This window comes from Lathamus discolor, chromosome 4 (genome assembly GCF_037157495.1).
Source record: "Lathamus discolor isolate bLatDis1 chromosome 4, bLatDis1.hap1, whole genome shotgun sequence".
In the NCBI taxonomy this organism is placed as follows: Eukaryota; Metazoa; Chordata; class Aves; order Psittaciformes; family Psittacidae; genus Lathamus; species Lathamus discolor.
Window position 1 is genome coordinate 59813781 of NC_088887.1, and position 21439 is coordinate 59835219.

Sequence of the window (21439 nt, forward strand, 5' to 3'; positions counted from 1 at the left end):
TGACTCCAGCGCTCTCTGTGCTCTGGCATGGTGTAGCCAGTGAGCAGCAGGGACCTGCTGAACCAATGGCCCCTCCTTCTGATCCTCTTGCATCTTTTTCTTCTGCTGGGGGCTTTCTACAACTCCTGAGCACCACAACATTCAGCTTATTCACTAAAGATGTTGGGTCAAAACCAAGTCTGATTTGCTACCTATGCTCCTTTTCTAACTATTGGTAACTGTTCCAAACATTGGTATCAGGACTATAACACTTCAAAGGCAGCTTTAGTGATGTGGCTAATAATTATACTGAAATTATATCCAAAATGAAATGTAACTAGTTGCAAAGCTCACAGATTTAATTCTGTTCAATAATCCCCCAACGAGACTGAACAAATACATTCAAAATGTAGAGCTACACCAGTGAAATGAGCTGTTGATACAGAACCACTAACACTCTGAACATACGTGCCTAATAGCATGAAGTACTCACAGCAAATTGACAAAAAGGTTTGATTGCTGTTTATTGTTATCAGTCACTGTCAAAGTAGTAGGCACCAAGAAGCAGAAGACCATCCCAAGTCCTAGTTAAATTTGGCAATATTTTCCAGTTCTCATATCTATTTCTGTATGCTAATTATGTTCTTATTCAAACCTATTTGCTCTCAGGTTTCAATCTGCTGGTGGCAGGGTTTGGCAAGTCGCTTAGGTATTGAAGATGACAGAAAAAAAAAGAAATACCTTTTTGCTTGTTCCATTTTCTGAATTGTTAGATATAACTGAAAACATGCTTATGCAGGGAACAAATATTCCTTCTTTCCAACATTTGCATTTAGCTCTTGCTTTATTTGTACAATCATTAAACCAATCCTTTGAGAGCCATCAACAAGGAAGTTCAACACACTGACAGCTGCAACACATCATCCATCAAAACAGTTACGTTCAGCAAGGCACTACTGATGATTTAACTCAGTGACCTCAAATTACTGTTCTCGGATAGACACCCCTTGAAACACAACCATGAATTAACATGTCTAATTTTGACAAAGTATTTTGTCGTTTTGAATGCGAATTAAACATCAATTTTGTTCCACTCTGTCTGCAATTAAGCAAAGCATCAGTGATAGTTTGCAGCTGGAAATCATAATTAATAACAAAGGAAAAAAATGGAGTTCCAGCACCTCAAAATACAAAAAAGAAGGGGAAAAAAGAAAGAAAAAGCAACCGCTTACATTAGAGTCTTTCACACCTAGGTCCTCGGCTACCTAGCTATCAAACACAGTCTTCCCTCTCATAGCTTGCTTTCTCATTTTGTTCTTTTTCCAGCCTACCTACAGCCACTTCCTGGGAAGCTGGGCTTCAGTATGGGTAGTGGTTGCTCTGGAAGACAGACATCCTAATACGAAATTCTCTTAGCTTTTCTTTCTGATCAGCCCTCATGCGGTACAAAATATTCCTTTGGTCAGTTTGGGTCAGCTGTCCTGGCTGGTGAGAGGGAATGTTGTAGAGACAGCCTTGATGCTATGTGAGCACTGCTCAGCAGAAGCCAAAACACCCTTTTAGCTACCAGTATAAAAACACAGCACTAGGAGGGCTGCTATGATGAAAATTATCTCCATCTCAGCCAGACCAAACATACAGCCTCTGGTCAAAAGACCTTGCTGAGATTTTTATCCTCTTATCAATCAGCAAAACAGACGCTGCAGGAACTTTCTGCACCAAGCCAAGGAATCTGATGAAGGGTCCCCATTCCCTTGGCTTCCCCTGAAAAGTTCTGCTTCTTAGAGCTCTCCCATTCTGGTTTTGCAGTATCCCTTTCTTCCTTCAGAGCATAACATAAAAAGTACAACGTGTCTAACACCAATTCAGAGTGAACAATTGTGCTTTAAAAATCCCATAGCTGCTAGAAAATAGCTGGTGAGGCGAGATGATACATCTCAAAATATTTTCTGTTAATCCTTTTTTTCAAAGAACACTTTTTAGGAGATCTTTGTCTTCAGTAAGTTAGTTGTAGTGCATGCCTTAGACTGTTTTCAGGGTAGAAGAGGGGGAAACAGCCTTTTTCTGTGTTTTGTGACACTGCCTGTCTTATTTGCCTGTCTTGTTATTAGTGTTAGAGAAATACTGCCAATAACTGTCTAAATGTCCATAAAATTATACATAATTTTGAGCTATTTTCTTAAAAAAACAAACAAAAAAAAAAAAAAAAAGAAACAAAACTGGGGAAAAAAATCTCCATTATTGAGTCCATAAATATTTTCACACAGTTCTCTTTCTGCAGCTGCTTTCCATTTCTCCAGAGTTAGTCTGTCAAGTTGAAGCTCCCTTTAACTGCATGACCAGCTTTCTTGTGAGCTTTCAGATTAATCATCAGTAGTCTCTGAGAAATAAAAGAAAAAAATAAAGTCAAGATAATGCATCAGTAACATCTCCCAAATGCACCAGAAAAAAAATGACTTAATTGCAACAGGAGTTTTTGGAGCCTTGACTTAGTCTATCATAGAATTAAATCCTAAGCCCATGACAGCCTGGATGCGTTTGAAACTCATCACTTGCTGAAAGATACACTGCAGTGTCTCTCCTCATCCAGCAGCAAGACAGCATTTTGAAGCACGTCTAATCTGTGAGGCAGAGTAGATCTGAGGAGAGGATTAAGACAGCTGAGACTTGTGACCTTAGTTCTGTATATCTATCTGCTGTGCTGTCTGTCACCTTGGGCTCCAAGCATTCAGTTTCACTGATTTCACGGAGTTGAATCAGGCACCAAGCTGGAAGCAGACTTTATATCAGAGCCATCCTTCAACATCTTGAGGCCAATTCCTGGCATTAGCCATCTGAGCATAAACCCCAGTTGTTCAGTCACCTGAGGCAGTACAGCTCACAGACCATGTGTTGTTATAATGCATAACTGAAACACTGAGAGTCAGGCCCTATGGGGAAGATGGTCAATAGCCAAAGCAGAATTCTGGTATATAATCATTCTTTGTTGTCAAAAAGGAGTAAGTGTTTAGTGGCACTGCTAGAAGTCCCCTTCTGAATCCGTTAGGTGATTAATGATAGCGTATGTGTGACTTTATTCAAAAAGTGATACCTCAGCCTTTCACTCCAGTGAACTTCAAGTTCTCAGCTGCTCTAAACTGGTGGTGGTCCAGGGCAACCAACAGAGCTGAGCTGATTTACAGTATCTGAGGCTTTGGCTATGTGGTTCTGTTGTGAGAGGCACTGACATTCTTGTAATAGTTCTCCAAAGACCACTATGCTCTGCAGTAAAGTACCACCAGGATGCGTTACAGAAGAATAAGGCTTTAAAAATGAATGAATGAATAAATGACTGACTGAATGACTGAATGAATGAATGACTGTGGTTTAAAATCTCATTTTCTTCAGGTTGAGAAATCATCATTTCCTGTTTTGCACTGTAGTTCTGACCCATTCCTTGTGATTGTTCCAGTTCAGAGGAATTAAATGAAGAAAGATCTGTACAATAATTGGACTGAATTGCAAACCTGATGAATTGGAATATAATACTCCTATCTTGCCAGTAAAGAGATGAAGTTGCAGGTTGGTTCAAGATCTCAGAGCAATCAACAAATTTGCAGAGGCTATTAATCCAGTAATAGCTAATCCGTATACCTTATTGACTAAATTGAATAATAATCAGAAATGGTTTGCTGTCTTGGATTTAAAGGACTCTTTGTTTACCATTGGCCAAAGAAAAGCAGAACTTACTTGTTTTTGAGTGGGAAAATCCTGACACAGTAAGGAAAACCCAATTAACTTGGACAGTATTACCTCAAAGGTTTAAAAACAGTCCAGCAAGTTTTCAAAATCAGTTAGCATTGGCACTAGAATCGTGGAAACCTCTCACTCAGACAGGGAATCTGTTACAATATGTGGACAACCTATTAATTGCCACAGAAACAAAGGAAGAATGTGTCCAGTGTATGGTGGGATTATTGAATTTTCTGGGACTGGATGGTTATTGGGTATCCAGACAAAAGGCCCAATTAATCCAAACCCAAGTTTCCTACCTAGGATATGAAATAACAGGAGAACAGAGAGAACTTGGAACTGCTAGAAAAGAAGCCATTTGTCAAACTCCACGACCGTTGACTATCAAGGAGCTCCGGACGTTCCTGGGAATGACTAGATGCGCATCATCTAGTCATTCATCATCTAGTCATTCATTATCTAGACTTTGGATGCATGATCATGGTGTTCTGGTAAGACCACTATATGAACTGTTGAAAGAAACCCCTCTCTCTTTGGAATGGACTGATTCAGCAGAGGAGGGCTTTAGAAATTTAAGGGACAGAACTAATGAGAACTGCAGCTCTGTGACTTCTGGATGTGACTAAATCCTTTAGGCTATATTCCTGTGAAGAACAGGGAATAGCTTTGGTGATCCTTGCTCAGAAACTAGGACCCTATAAGAGGGCAGTGGTGTATTTTTCAAAACAGCTGAATGAAGAGAGCAAAGGATGGCCTGGATGCCTAAGGGCTGTGGCAGCAGTTGTCATATGTGTTGAAGAGGCCCGCAAATTTACCTTAGGACAAAAGATTACTGTATTAGTGTTCCATGTTGTATCAGCAGTCCTGGACCAGAAAGGAACCCACTGGTTATCTCCTTCATGTTTTTTTTTTAAATACCAGGCCATCCTTGTGCAACATGATGATATAGAAATTGTGGTCATTAATGTTGTCAATCCAGCATCCTTTTGCAGGAACAACCAACAGAACTATTAACACACGACTGCTTGGCCACTATATGAAACTGTATATTCAAGCCTACCAGGTTTGAAAGAAACCTCTGGAACATGCTGAACGAGAGCCCTGGAATTGGCTAAAGACAAAAGGATAAATATTTGGACTGATTCTAAATACGCATTTGGTGTGGTCCATGCACATGGTGCCATCTGGAAAGAACGAGGACTTTCGAACACACAGGGGAAACAGATTAAACATGCTACAGAAATTCTACGACTCCTGGAAGCTGTTCAGCTACCTGAGGAAGTAGCTATTAGTGCATCAACAAGGTGACTCTGATCAGGAAATTGGAAATTATTTGGCCGATTTCAAAGCCAAACAAGAAGCTGAACAATCTAAAATCATTCCCTTACTCCCTGACGGCAAACTAACAATTGAGAAATCTAAACCTAGGTATTCAAAGGAGGGTGGATAGAATATTGATTGGAGATCTCAAAGGAGAGGAAAACAAAGAAGGTTGGGTTCAGATACCTGATGGGTGAATTGTAATCCCCTATAACCAACTCTGGAAGCTAGTTCAGGAGGAACATAATAACGCCCATTAGGGTCGTAACTCTTTGTATAAATACTTAGACGAACAAATTGTAGGAAGGGACCTATATACCATAGTTCAATAGTGACAATGTCAGCTCTGTCTCAAGAATAATCCTAAAACTGAAAATAGAAATCAAATCGGTACAACTGGGGAGGAAGTTATCCGGGACAGCATTGGCAAATAAATTTTTCTGAATTACCAAGAACAGGAGGTTACCAATATTTGTTGGTGTTAACGAATACTTTTTCAGGGTGGCCAGAAGCATTCCCTTGTATAATAAATAATGCAAGACAAGTCATTGGAACATTGTTAAACAATATAATACCTTGTTTTGGAGTACCAGAGGCAATTTCTTCCGACCAAGGCTCGCCCTTTAACACAAAATAGTTACAAGAAATTAGCAAAAAATCAGAAATTGACTGGCAACTCCATGTTCCATACAGGCCTCAGGCCAGTGGGCAAGTAGAAAAGATGGTTCATCTGATCGAAAAACAGACTGGTAAAATAAATAATCAGGAAATTAATTAATATTGGTACCAAGCCTTACTACTGGCTCTATTAAGAATTCTAACTAAACCTTGGTCGAAAGAAGAGGCTAGGCCATGTAAAATTTTATCTGGAAGACCATATCAGTCCCAGTTTAAAGGAGAAAGTCTTCTGGAAGTGGGAGAAAGCTATCTCCGAGAGTTTCTGGTCAATCTGGGAAAACAGAAATAAGAGATTACTGGGGACAAGAGCAAGAGGCATGGATTATCCAACTCATCCTTTTAGATCCAGAGACTGGGTTTATGTTAAGAATTTATCAGGAGATTCTCTACAGGAGAAGTGGAGTGGACCGTACCAGATAAAATTGACCACCTTTACAGCAGTGAAGATAAAGGAACAACCTGCTTGATACATTGTTCAAGAATAAAGAAAGCACCAGAACCAGAGAAGACATGGCGGATTGAACCTTCAGGACGCTCACATGTCAAATTATATAAGTCATAATTTGGATTTATGTGATAACTGGCATACCATCTTAGGACCAATACTTATACCTGAAATTAATGCAGAATGTTACTAAAGTTGTTAATTGTAGTGACTGTTGGGTGTGTGCACAGTTGTCTGAATCAGGGGAAGATCAGGGCCTTCCATTACTTGGCATTCCAATTTCCAACACTATCTCATGGACAAATATAAGATTTGGAATAGTTAATCCTAATCCAAGTAAAAAATACTGTACCTGTGTACGAAGATGTATTACACCAGGAACCAGAGTATGAGATTGTTTGTTTAAATGCCACAGGTGTAAGTCACTATTCAAATTGCAATCACACTATTAATATAGTGTGGTTCAGTGGTGGCCCCTTACTGAAGGGAAAGGATGGTATTGGTTAATTTCATAGTTTTGTGAGATGGCTAATTCCATCTTTGGGAGTAAGTAAATTAGAGAAGGCAATCCTAAATATCTCAGCAACCATAGAGGAAATAGAAAGTAAAACCATTGATACAATCCAAGCGGATCAAGAATCAATGAAAGTTGCTGTTCCTGAAACAGATCTGGAGGAAATCTGGAAACAAACTAAAATATTTCATAAAATGGGCAAGGATGATACCTCCTGGGGGTTTGAAGAAATATGGAAAAAGTTAACTTCATGGTTACCTGATCTCTCCTGATTAAGGCAACTGGTTGCAGGAATATTAATTGTTTTAATATTGATTACTTGTGGTATAACAAAATTTCCTTTCTGGAATTGGAAATGATCTATGATAAGTTATGAAGACTGTAAAAGAAATGAAATTCAAGCATCAAGTAGAAACAGGAAATTATTTCAAAAAGACTCTGGATGGTAATGGCAGTATATAAAATGTTGCAAAAGAATTTGCAAAAGGACAGGAAAAGGGGGGATTTGAGACAAGAAGGCACAAAACACAATGTAGTCAGTTCTAATTAAAGTTAAGTTTGATGGCTTTGTAATGGAAAATAACTGCGGTGCTTGAAGGTAGTTGACATGGTTTCAGGTCATTAGGACCTTAGTACAAAAAGTGTATGAAAAGCAGAATAGAAAAACCGGACCTGGGGATGGGGAGTATCTGGGACTAGCAGATGTCCAGGAGGGGCACAGTTTAACTGGTAAGTAGAAGGACAGGATGATTGTTATGTTTGTGGTGTTAATGAACCCATTAAGTTGGTGTAAACATCTACTGGGGAGTATCCCGGGACTAGCAGATGTCCAGGATGGGAGCAGTTGAACTAACTGATAAGTAGAAGGACAGGATGACTGCTATGTCTGTAATGTTAATGAAGCTGGTGCTTCAAAGACTGCCAGAAGTTATGAAGATTGCTGGGAGAAGTAAACGACCCCTGAAGACCACCATCACATTTCTGTATGCATGTGGGAAACTTTCTGGAAAATGATGTAATTCATGTGTAGCCTCATATATAAGGATGGCCTGTATAGCAACACGGGGACACACGTTAGGAGGAGCTATCCCCCGTGTCTCCCGGCGCCGCAATAAAGAATACCTGCTTGTCAGCTTGAAACTCTGTTGGCGAGTTTGTTCCCGGAGTTTTCTCCAAATCAGGAGACAATCTATAGAGTGGGAGCTCAGTTGAACAAACCCATGCAGTGCATATGTGCAAACGCAAGACAAAAAAAAAATCAAAATATAGACAAAAAAGAATAAGGAATAGAATCATTCAAATAGGGAATGTGAAATCCACATCACAGGTATTTTCAAAGTCCTGAAACAGCCTAATTCTGTGAGGAACTGACCACTGCAGAGAACTGAACATGACCGAGTCAAGCTCAGAAACTAGCCCCACTAAAGAGAGACATCTTCTGATAAACAAAAGCAAAAAAGCACACATACCTGTTTAATGTTCTCCCTGTAAGCACCATCTTACCCTAATTATAGGTGAATAAACTCCATTTATTTTACCGTAACCTTCACCACTGGGGGGGAAGGTACAGTAAGGGGGAAGTATGTGACTGTGTGCAATTATCTTTTTAACCAAAATGAACGATTTTTTTCTGGGTTTGAATAAAAACAAATGCTGACTACATAGCAGCTGCTTTGTTCCATTGAAATAAATGGAAAACATCCCACACATTTTGGTGTAACAGGATTGGATCCTTTATATATCTATGAAAGCCTTAGCATCCACTTAAATCCAGTCGTTTTTACAAGCAAAATCACAACACAAGACATTAAAGGCTAAAATTCCCAAAGAAGGAAAGTAAGCTTCTAATATTGTTTGGTGTTCCTTCACAGCAAATAGAGGCATTTGCATGAGAACAGACCAGGGCACAGGTAGATAAGGAACCTTCCTGCCCATTGCCCAAGCAAGCACTCAGCTGGATCCTTTATGTAGCACTGCCAGTTTGCAGAGCATTTCACAGAAAAGCAAGTACATGCCTCTCTCTGCCTGGCGGTTCTCTGTCAGAAGAGCGCTTGGAGGGATGGAGAGCAAATGGTCACTGATCAGCAGGGATCAGCCTGAGAGATGAGCTGTGCAGGAGAACTACAGATGCTCAGGAGATTTTTCATGCTGCTGTGTTGAAACAAACGTGAATGCAAATGCAGCCTTGTTAATGCACCCAGGTGACTAGCTAGGGACAGTAAGTATACACAAGAATACTTACTTCTGAAGTTGCTTCTCAGGACAATCCTACCTCTTAGTGAAAATAAAACTATCCTGCTGTCTCCAGGGGAATTTCAGCAAAATGTTAGTCAGGCCTGATAGAGGTACATCTGATAGGGATACAGCCCAACTCTTCCAAACAGAGTAAATTGCATTTTCAGTCACATAATGGTGGTTCGTTAGAAGCAAGGACAAGGAAAGAGAGACACTTACGTGAACTCTAAAGTATGGCTTAAAACCTTTTCTCATTGTGCTCTATGAAGGCAGTTGCTGTCATTGCTGGGCCTCACTAATGAGTCTGAGGAAACAGCTGATGGTCTGCAGCCAAATGTTAGTAGTCACAGATTAAAGATGTCTCTTTCATAAAGTCATAATCTAGCAGCAGTCTGCCCAAACTCCAAGATGGGCTGTGTCCTGAGATACATGAGACAGGTGATGAGTGGTAGGTCTCTAACTGCCTACTGTAACTCTCTAGCTACTCTTTCCATAAGCACTGTGCCAAGTTGTAAACTGAGAACTAAAGAAACTAAAGAAATTGGATGGGAAACATACCAGGGTAGCTTGTTAGCACAGCTCCAAGCGTCCATGTGCTGACCCTCATTTCAGCAGCACTTTGTGCAGTCTGCTGCTTCCCATCAGAAAGCAATGACTTACCTCAACCACTGAGAAAAGAGGAGAATAAAAAACCTATTCTCTTTATTTTGCTTTGGAGTTATTTTAGCCAAAACTATTCATTTCCATGTACTGTCTACAAAGCTCAAGATGCAAAGTATGCTTGCAAATACAGGTGTTAATAATAGCCATTAAAAACAAACATTTGAAAATGCAACAGAAGTTCGCTATTTCATCAGAATGCTGAGTCCTGCTGAACCTTCATTGATGTGGCACTGCTAAATATCTTTATATGACTTTCTGCTTACCAGAGAGTAAATCAGGACAGCAGCACTCCAATATGGTTCCATACAAACTACCTGCAGCTCTAGGCAGTTCCAGGTCACACAAATTAGATGAGGCAAAGGTGAAATGCTGAAGTAGGTGAAATGCTTTTAAGGAGCAAATATCACTGGCTGAGGTGGTGAAAACTGTTATCTTATGGTATCAAGACTGACTACAGACAACAAAGGCAAAGACACCAGAAATCTCTGCAAGTGAGAACATACTGTATTCAAGCTTTGCATAAACAAACAAGGTCTGAGACCTTGGGTCAGTGGTTAATGCACTCCCTCAAGGACTTACCTCAACAGAGCATTTTACTGGCTCTCACTGCTCTCTTGGTGGGAGAGACAGGTTTTTATTAGATGAGTCTTCTTTCTCTCTCTGGCCAGGTTGAATGGGGCTTTGAGCAACCTGGTCTAGTGGAAAGTGTACCTGCCTATGGCAGGGGGATTGGAACTAGATGACCTTAAGGTCCCTTCCAATCCAAATCATTGCATGATTCTATGATTACTATGAAATATCTTTTGTAGTGTGAGTGTACTACACTAGGAGCAATAGGTTACCTATGCCCTAACTCCCTTTAACTTGAACACACCCACGATAAAGGTACGATAACTTACCATAGACTGGCATAGCCTATCAGAGTGCATATATTCATCAAGACAGTAAAATCATCCTATCTTCAGGCCAGCTTGTCCTAGTTCCATACCAACAGGAGTTTTATTCCAGCAAACTAATAATATAACTAAAAATCCTGAACAATGATCAAAAACTTTCCATAGCAGTAACTATCAGCAAAACATAAATTTGCAAGTTTATGATGCCCATGAGTGAGGAATGAGGAAGGCTATGCCTCATCCCGTGCCCCTTGGCATGAGTAGACCTGTGGGATTGCCTTGGGGGTATACAGCTATTTCAGCAGGACTCAAGGGAGGAGCATCAATATAATTTTGTTAATGTCACTGTAGCATCTGTGAACACTATTCTTCTTGTTGTCTACCTAATATCATATTCAGAGGGCAGCAAGGCACTGTAATACAGTGCTCTGGATTAGCCACCTGCAAAGAGATTGCAGCTAATCTTCTGATGCCTCTTGGAAAGTCAAATGAGAAATGGCAACACAGCTGCCATGGGGAGAACAGAATTCCCAGGATGGTGCCCTTTTTTTTTTTTCCAGCAGCGAGGAAGCTCAGGGAAAACTTTGGCAGGTCAGCAAACCTGAGGGCTGGAGACAGACCCAGGGAATTTTTTGAAACAGCTTCAGAGGCTGGCAGTAAGACAGAAGAACTCCTGAGATTAATCCTGCTAAACTCCTGTGGCTGATAAGAATTAACCTTGCACCTGCCTACACACGGAACCACAAATACTGGCTGATTTGATGCTGGTAATGGTGAGGGGGAAAGGAATGTTTTGCTAGATTCCTATTTATTGCCCCACGTATGGAGAACAGCACTGAAGGACAGGTTTCATGCCACTTGAGAATAGCTTTCCTAAAGTTAGGTTATCCATAAACCCTTTTCTTGCCAAAGGAGATGGGCATGCTAGAAAGCATGATGAGCTAAGTGCTAAGTGTCTTTATGCAGAAATTAAGAGACCAAAAATTAGCTTCAGAGACTTGTCTTGCTACTGATAAACTGGGCAGGAGAGCTCAGAAGTTTCTTCTGCTTTTTCCATTGCCATGTAGCTGACTTTCATAGAGAAAATCTACAGGTTCTTTAGTCCTTTTGGTTTTAGCAAGATATGTTCAAAAGTAAATCCCCAAACTATTGAAAAGTGACACTGCTGCATGTTACTTTGTCTGAAAAACATACCAGGTAGGTCAGGTGACTAAATCTCTGCTGTACTAGTTTCAAAGAATAATGTAAATGAAATTAGGACAGTACTCTAGAAATCACTGTACCACACAGGAGTGAGTAGTCACTTTGATTGTGGCTACATTTTGTTTATATATAGGATGCGGGAGTGAACAGTAGAGGGTGTTATTTTCAAGGAAAACTCGAGTTCACTCTCTGGAATATCTCCTGTTCGCTACAATTTTCGGCAAAAATATCAAGTGTTGGGAAGCACAGCTATGGCTCCGTGTAAATGGCGCTGGGGAACCTGTCCGTCACCTCATCTTAAAGACCAAGTCAAATAAAGGAATTGTAAACAAATCCATTTTCCCACCTCAAATATTACTTCAAAATTCTTTGTGTCCAAAGATAATCCAACTGGGGATAGGTAGGATTGGGGGGGGGGGGGTTGTCCCCTCATATTATAATGGTTCAGCAGGCAAGCTCAGGCTTCAGCTGGGCTCAGGCAGATAGTGTGGTCCTAACTGGAGCTTGGGGTTAGATCCTGCCAGGTGCTAGGTACTGTGCAAACATCATCAGCACCTTCAAGCCACACAACACTGGACTGAGCCCTGGGCCAGAGACTGAGTATTAGTTACACATTTTGAGGGGTTTTTAGCAGCAGCCACCACTTAAATCAGCAATAAATAAGTATTTTTGAATGTCTCTGTCAGTTCCTGTCTCTTTTGTCACCTTGATGCACCCCAGGGCATGCAACTGCAGGCAAACAGTGCTCTCATATAAGAGATAAGCTCCCTTTCTCATTTTCTTTGGCAGCTGAAAGGAGAAAAGAGCCATGGGGGCTTCTTTCTTCCACTAGTGAAGCACTGTTTGAACAAACACAGGGAGCAAATGTGTCAACTACAAAAGCAGGCCAGGAAGGAAGAATGGCACTGACAGATCTGGACACTCCATGCACAGCTGAACGCACCTGTAGGTTGCAACAGATTTAAAAAGATGCTGTTTCCTCAGCCAGGAAGCCTTTCTCTTTGCTGTCTAGCTGACAGATCTGGCTTTGCAATCAGCACGTTTCAGAATAGTAGTTATGTTAATGTTTTTATGTCATTGCGACCATTTTTTAGACGTGAATGATTTTTCAATGTACTCTGCAGAACATATAACTGTTCTCTTGATGACTTTCTGGGCAGCAGCTCAGAATATGTTTTTTAATGAGAGTTTTTTCCCTGGCATGCCCTGGTATCAGTAGGTGTGCCTTTGTTTTCTAAAACTTTCTAAGGGAAAATGTTTCCTTTCACTTTTCACATAATCAAGCAGATATAAATAGTAATGGATATAAATGGACAAACCTAAGCCTCTCCTGCAGTGTTCACCAGATGGAATGACTTCGCTGGCAGGGCTCATTGCTATTTAAAGTGCTGCAGATTATCTCACTCAGCGTCTAGCAACAGACCAAATAAGTCTTCCATAAGTCTTATGTCGTATATGCCAGGCTGAACCAGATGTCTTGGAGACCCTTAGGCATGTCAGATAGCACTGTACAGATGTGTCTAGACAGCTGGACTCCAACCTGTTTCTTTCAATTCTATGTGTCTAAAGAGATAAAAAAAAAAAAGAGAGAGATTTAAAGTTCCTTCAGTTATTTAGACTTCCTCAGGAAGCATATTTGTGGCTACAGTATTCATGAGCATCACATCTACATCCTGAATCACTGTATTTTCCTCCCACTCAAGTCAGTTAGATGCTGAATTTGTATTCTGGACACATATATACTCCTCACCAAGTGCTTGTATTTAGATTTCATCTCTCAGATGAAAATTGTCAAGTGTGGGTCTTACCATTGACTTGGCTAACTTTCTTTTGTACATTTTAGCCTATAAAACCCCATTTAGGCCACAAATGAGACACATTTGAGAAGTAGTACATAGTCATAAATACCAGGTGAATATTATAGGAATTAACTGAAGTCATGTACATTGGTGTCTGGAGCACAACTGTCCCACAATGTTATCCAGAAAGATCAAAACTGCAGTGCCATTGAGCTTAGTATTATACAGCTGGTAAGAAGACCCAAGCCCATGTAGAAGTACTCATAATCTAAGTCAAGGGGGGGGGGGGAAAAAGGCAAAACAGCAGCAAGTGTGCATGTAGGTAAAATGTGCAATAAAAGAAAACTACCTACTTCACTAGAGCCAACCAAGTAAGTATTCTCAGATCTTTTTGCCAGTTTCTGCAAAGGAATGGACCTCACCTCTCATCCTCTCCCTGACTTTTTTAAAGTTAAAAAGTGCTTGCCAAAGCACATATAAACCCTATGTGCACGTGGACCCATATATACACAAACAAAAGTTTTAATGGCAGACCCAGTCAATGGTGGCATGTAAGGGGTAGTGTGTCCAGTGCTTTGGCATGCTGTAAACTTCAAGGGCTTTGCACTCAAATTGTACAGGTTATGGTTAAAACTGGTAAGACTGGTCATTTGAATGTATTAATCTCTTTACCCAATTCTTTGTGGTATTAAAATATGAAATCTCCTGCTGCTCATACAACCAGAATGAAGCTAAAAGATTCCCTGCTACAAAAATGAGAAAAAAGAGGCGAAGAATATTAATTTTGTCAGGAAGATATGAAGGAAGTCTATGTGCAGCTTTCGTTCTCAGGATGAAAGCACAAAATGATAGTGTGTAGCTGCTCTTTGACCATAAGGGCTGGCAGAGCTGCATGGGACTAGCAAACACAGCACCACTTGTCCCAGCCGATACTAATGTGGCTAAATGCATTTAGCCATTTATTTAACCAAGAGAACGAACAGACCAACTCTGAGCTGCCAGCACTGCAGGCATGCTCACAGTGTAATTGTCTGAACTCATAATTTTTACATTCATGTGCTAAAAACATTTAAGCCCTCACTACCAGGCTGTTAAGTTGAAGTGCTGCCTCTCGTTCGGCAAGGAAGGGTCTGAGCTTCCTTCATCTGTAAAGCAGCTGGGATGAAAAACTTTTCAGTATGTACCCAAATGTACTTCTGCTCAGGAAGAAATGGGTCCCAAAATAAAGGTATAACACCCCCTGCCTTGGTGTTTGAGTCTGCCATCATTCAATGGGTTATTTATCCAGTCCAACAGCATCTTGACTTAATGGACACCTCAGATTCAGTATCCATGGCCTACAACAGCAATCCCTACAAAAACTTGCCTAGACCCTGTATTTTGTATGCTTATCTTTATATATTTTAATACTTTGCATTCCTAGCAAGTGCAAAGCTCTTTCAGTTCAAGGTGACTTTCATGTTAGAGAAATGAAAACAAAAGGAAAGAATAAAGAGCAGCATCTGGGTGGTGAGTGAATGCATTATATGAAAAGACTTTCAGAACAAAGCCAGGCTTTGCATACAGGCAGAGAAGATGAAAGACATGAGGAATAATAGGAAGAAAACAAAACATATTCTGCTATATTACCCATCTGTATTCATTGCAGTGCCTGAATTAACTCTCCACACACATTTCTTGGTAAAAGGTTTGGTTTTCCATTTTAGCTACGAAAAGTGAGTAGATTCACATTATGTTGTATTGGAGCGTGGAGAGATGGTAATTCTACAAATTGCTGGGATGTAAGAAGATTATTCCCCACATGCCCAGAAATTACACTTCATGTTCTTAGCACACACAGTACCACATCATCTCAGCAAGCAGGGAGACTAATGTCCCAAAGACCAAAGTGCCCCGTACTGCAGAGCTGGACCCTACAATAGCTCCAGCCAGCGCGGTACCTGGAGCGCAGGCACAGTAGTGGCACTGTTGCACCACCACATACTGCACCAGCTACAACTTAATGTAGATGCTAACAGGACAATCCAAGGAAGTAATGTTAGTGATCTAATCTGTGGAGAATGCTGAGCTTGAAAAGTCAGTGTCCACAAGTATTTACTACTTACTGCTGACCCAGATTTTCTTTTCAAGCACAGGCAACCAAGCTCTGCTTTAATTCTGAGACCACTAACAGCTGCGTAGCTCTAGTAGTGTAGGGTAGATCTTAAACCAGTGCAGGATGCTTATCACCAGGGCTGATCAGTACAGGCTCTGTACTGCAATAGCCATGTGGCTTCATGCGGCTTCTGGCTGACTTAGGGTCCTGACAAAGCTGTTTGCAGAAGAAATCTGACTGAGAAGTTAAAAAGAAGAAGCGGTCAAAAACAGTGGTATGTGAACTCAAATATGACATGCCATGAACTCAAGATGCATTCCGTGATTAGGGAGAGCTTGAGTGGAGCTTATGAGCTCCCGGGAACAAAGCTGGTGTAGGTTTGAATAAGTTTGGTCTGGTCAGTATCTTTGTAACAAAACTAGGGAAGATCTGCAGGAATGTTCAGGTTAGCCTTGAGTTTTAGAGCTCAGCTGAGCCTGAAACTCACAGCTTACCTCAGGGGAACTAAAGGTGTTGGAATTAGCCGCAGTTCTAAAATCAAAAGCTTTCCATCTAATCGTGCCTTAACCACTCCTGTCAAACTCAACGACAGCAATCATTTTTTTAAACTACTGAAACTGAGGACTGTAGTGCCAACACAATGTCACAGAGGAACTGCTCAGGTACTGAGGAATAAATGAGATTAAGGGCAAGCACTAAGAAATAAAAAAAATGACCAACTGGGCTCAAGACCAGTGCATGCAGATAGCTGTGACTATGTGTTGCAGCCTGTCCCCTGAATTTCCTAACAACCTTTCTACAAAATCCTCAGGCAGCTAAACATCATTGGGAAAACAGAGAGGCAGAGTGTCAGCTGCACTGATGCCTCAATGTTCAGATCCAAGTTACCCATGGAGAAGATTGTCTGGAGCAGGGAATGCCACTGGAGATGGATGATTACCTCTTCTAAACCTGCTAAGGACTGAGATGTGGAGCAGCTTTCAGAGGAAGGGGTAGCACCATCAATGCTGAGGCCCCAATCTCAAGTGGCCTCAAGTGGTTGGAGTGGAAGAACTGGCCAAAAAGAGCTGATGTTCAGTTTAGGCCACAGATATATTTGTGTTTGTTTGTTTCTAACTCTTTCCTTACAGCCCTGTAATTACAAGACTGAGCTTACAATGTGCTGAAATCAGCCGTCACACAGTTTTGCTCTTCAGCATGTTTTCTGTCACATTGGAACCTCTGCAGTAATGAGCCACTTTGAGGTGTGTTTCTCCAGAAACAGCAAGGCTTCATCAGCAAACCTCATCTCATGTTTGGTTAGGGACAGCACTGGCTTAGTGCTGTTGGCCTGGCTCCAGCGGCAGTGTGGCGAGAACTGGCATTGCTAACTGCTTTGTTTTCAAGAGCAGCTGGCATAAGCCTGCACCCTTTTCTGCCAACCACCCTCTCCTCCCAGAAGCACCTCACAGCTGGGGGAAAACCTCAGTTTTTATGCTAATACCCTCATTTTTCAACAGGAGGTGGTTACAGGCAGCCCCGGATCCACTCATAGCAGTGAGGATGTGTGGTGAAGAGCAGCCATGTGATCTCTCACTCTGTTGTCTATTAAAGGGCTGAGACCTTAGGAGCTCAATTGTATTTATGCAGCAGTCAAGCTAGCAGTGTTTTCACTAGACAAGAAAGGAAACAGCCATGGAGGAAAAGGTCTTGTGCAAATTAAGTCAAAGTTTTCTATACAAACTTCTTCCATGATGCCGCCTCTTTTCTTGGAAGATAGGACATTGACATGATTTCATGGTTTCATAACTGAGTAAGATGTTACTGGTGACTTTCTAAAAGGAATTCAATCTCAAAAACTTTTCCACTTACTCTAGTTCTAACAGCTGGTCTCATAAAAGCCTTCAGTCTCATATCCTTTTTGATCCTCACTTCCCTTGGGCCTCAGGAGTTTCACAGCTACACTACCATGATGACAGCTGTCCTGGGTTCAGCAGTAGCAGTCATTTTTCTCCTTCTTGGTAGCTGGTGCAGCACTTCGTTTTGACTTTCGGCCTGGGAACAGAGCTGATAACACAAATGTTTTAGTCTGACCAAGGACTTTCTGAGCCTCATGTTCTGCCAGGGAGGAGGGGAAGCCGGGAGGAAGCAGAGACAGGACACCTGACCCAAACTAGCCAAAGAGGTATTCCATACCACAGCACGTCATGCCCAGGAGGTAACGGGGAGTTACCCAGAAGGGCTAGTGCACTGCAAGGTTGGAGTAGGTATCAGTCGGTGCTCGGTCAGGTGGGGTTGGGGGAGTTATCGGTCGGCTGGTGCTGAGGTGTTGTATTCTCTCCCCTTGTTATTTCCCTTATCAATATTATCATTGGTGGTAGCAGCAGTGATTTGTGTTATACCTTAGTTACTGGGCTGTTCTTATCTCAACCCGTGGGAGTTGCATTATTTTCAATTCTCCTCTCCGTCCTAGGAGTAGAGGGAGGGAAAGAAGGGGGGGAGTGAGCGAACGAGCTGTGTGACTTTGTTTAAACCACGACAACAGCTAACACTGGCAGGTGTTCTCTTCCTATCTATGCCTTTCTCTTGCACAACCAAGCAGTCCAGTATGAAGTATTTCCTTTTTACCTTCTCGTGCAGCACCAATGAATGCATGTAATGTTGAATGCCAGGGGCTGAGTCCCAGTCCCTCGGTCCAGAGTATGATTCAGAATGACAAATGAAGGTGAGGGATGACTTCTTTTTTGTTGTTGGGTTTTTGGTTTTTTTTTTTTGTTTTGTTTTGTTTCGTTTTGCAGGCTTTCTTTATCAAAAAGAAACAGAAGGGATGGGGGGAGCAAACAGGAGAAGTACCCTCTTAGTAGCTGTAAAAGAATCACAAAAAAGAAATCTGAGCATAGTCTTGGTCAGTCCCAAACCCCACCACTGCCAGCTTTGTGCAAGGCAGCATGAGGAACCAGCAACCCAGGTTTTCAGCAATCTGGTTATGCTTTATAGGCAGAACCTGAAATTAGGCAGTCCTGATCAAGCTCAGCCATCTGGCAAATCTAATTGGAAAATTCATCTTGCTGACAGACCACCATAATATTACTTGCCTCTTTAAAACAGATCACTGGAAAGAAGCAAGCATATGAAAATGTAACCTGTACATCTGCACTGTGGTGTGGAACTCAGGACAGAGCTCGCTTCGTGCAAACAGGTCAACAGGAATGTTTGGGTGGAAGAATAAACCATCCTGACAATTCCCAGGCTTAACACAAAGGAATGCAATGAAACATGTAACCAAACTTAGGCAGGAAAAAAGACTTGTGGGCCACAGCAGGGAAAATGTTATCCCATGTCAGGTGCTTCTTGAGGTCAGACTGCACATAGAATCATAGAATCATAGAATAGTTAGGGTTGGAAAGGACCTCAAGATCATCTAGTTCCAACCCCCCTGCCATGGGCAGGGACACCTCACTCTAAACCATCCCACACAAGGCTTCATCCAACCTGGCCTTGAACACCGCCAGGGATGGAGCACTCACAACTTCCCTGGGCAACCGATTCCAGTGCCTCACCACCCTCACAGGAAAGAACTTCCTCCTTATATCCAATTTAAACTTCCCCTGTTTAAGTTTTAACCCGTTACCCCTTGTCCTGTCACTACAGTCCCTGACGAAGAGTCCCTCCCCAGCATCCCTATAGGCCCCCTTTCAGATACTGGAAGGCTGCTATGAGGTCCCCACGCAGCCTTCTCTTCTCCAGGCTGAACAGCCCCAACTTCCTCAGCCTGTCTTCATACGGGAGGTGCTCCAGTCCCCTGATCATCCTCGTGGCCCTCCTCTGGACTTGTTCCAGCAGTTCCATGTCCTTTTTATGTTGAGGACACCAGAACTGCACACAATACTCCAGGTGAGGTCTCACATCCAGAAAGGAAAAGTGAAATGGATCCTTAATAACAAATGAAAAGGGAACTCATCCATCACCATGTGTATTTCTGTAATATATCACTTTTTAAATGTAGCTTATTTAAAGAACCAGCAGTGATTAATGATCAGCCTTCATGCAAAAGAAAAATTTACCATTCAGACTATCTGTGCTTCCAGTTTTGATTCTGCATTTGGTTAACATTCCCGTTTGTATTATTCACAAATTTGTATTGCACCCAGTGGAACACTAGGGTAAGTTTTCTTCAGCCATTTTGTCAAGGGGATCCCAGTCTTTGTCACTGTGTCCACAGTGTGTGGACACACAGTCCAGCTGCACATACTTAATATCATGTACATGCAAAATTGGACCACACTCCGTGTTATTCATGTTACTGGAATTGCACATGTTGAGCCTCAAATAAACAATAATGACAAGAGACATAGGTAAAATGATCATGTCAATGCTGAGTATGTCTAACTGGACCACAACTTCTTCTGTTAAAAACATGAGCAGGTAGAGTCCAAAGTCCACATCATTGAATGACATTCTTGGGGGCAAAAGCAGATTTTCAGTTCAATGAAATTTTAATTTAGGTATCTTTTCTACCAAAATGTACAGGGTTTTCCATCCATCAGTAGTGGCATTTCTTTCAGAAAACCAAAGTGATCATGTCCACAGTAGAAATATTTCTTTCCAGCTATCCTGTCCTAAAATTTCATGGATGCTGTGGTATAGTGATAGCACTTATTTTTTCCTCTGGGTAGAACAGATCCCCAGTGACTCCCTGTAATCAGGACTCTGTGTGTATGCTAGCTCCATTCTCCAAAAGAAAACTCCAGGACATCATGGAGTAAGTGAGAAGCCTGACCTGCAGAACAGAAAGTAACATAAACTATCAAAACTGAAACTTCCAGAAAAGACCATTTCAGAACTAATTTTCCCCTGGGTTTGAGTCTTCCCTGAACCAGGCTTGGCAGAAATTTTGACACTTTCTCTCACATTCCACTGAAGTATCCTGGCTGCAAGATCATTCTGGCTACACAAAATCCATCATTCTCATTTACTAAATAAAAACATTTTTTATAGCTCAGTGTTTTCCTGGGAAATACTTATCTGCACAGACACTGTACAGGACTTTCCTGGCCAAGTGTACACCTGAAGTAGTTGCCTAGAGTAGGCACACAATTGCGTGTAATATGCCTGAAGGAAGTGCCTGAGAGATGCCTAAAATATATCCTCAAAGATTCTGTTTCCCTCGATTGACTATAGAAATGTGGTGGTTTTTTTAATACTCTCTTCTAAATGTTGGAATCAGGCTATTCTCATTTCATATTAATGGCTCTTAAAAATGTGAAGCACAGACAGAGTGGGGCTTGATATTTTCAGTGTGCTTGTATATAAAAACACAGCCAGTAAATTGAGCCCAAGGTAAGCAGGGTATTAAGTATGGTACTTTTTGATCTCCCAGAGCAGGGGACACCCATTCATGAAAATAATATCACGCCTTCTCCTTCTCTAAGTGGCTCCTTGAGGTTTGGTAATAAGCACCACAAGCAGCTCCAGCTGTTGCTCCACACTGGCTCCAAGGAAGTCTCTACCAGCATTGCCATAAACTAGACATGACCGTCCTGCATCTGGAAAAATCAAAAGAGAATATTTCACCCACTCCATTGTACTGGGAATTTACCTTACAAAAGCAATGTACTATCAACACGGAAAGACCTTTGGTGGGAGCTGAGCATTTCATGATGTTTGGGATGTCTTCTGTTCATTGATATGTTTATCTTTCAGGGCCAAAAAGCCAAGGTTCTCACCATGCTACCATGGTTACATTGTGCTAAGTGAGATATTTAGTGCTTAGAAGAAGTGGGCTGCATGAAATAAATCCCGCACTCGAAGGCGCTTCCTCACTATTATTCTAAACAGAGAAAACCACATAGAAAGACCACAAGAGAAGCCATATGGTAAAACGCCTGGGTTCTCGCCAAC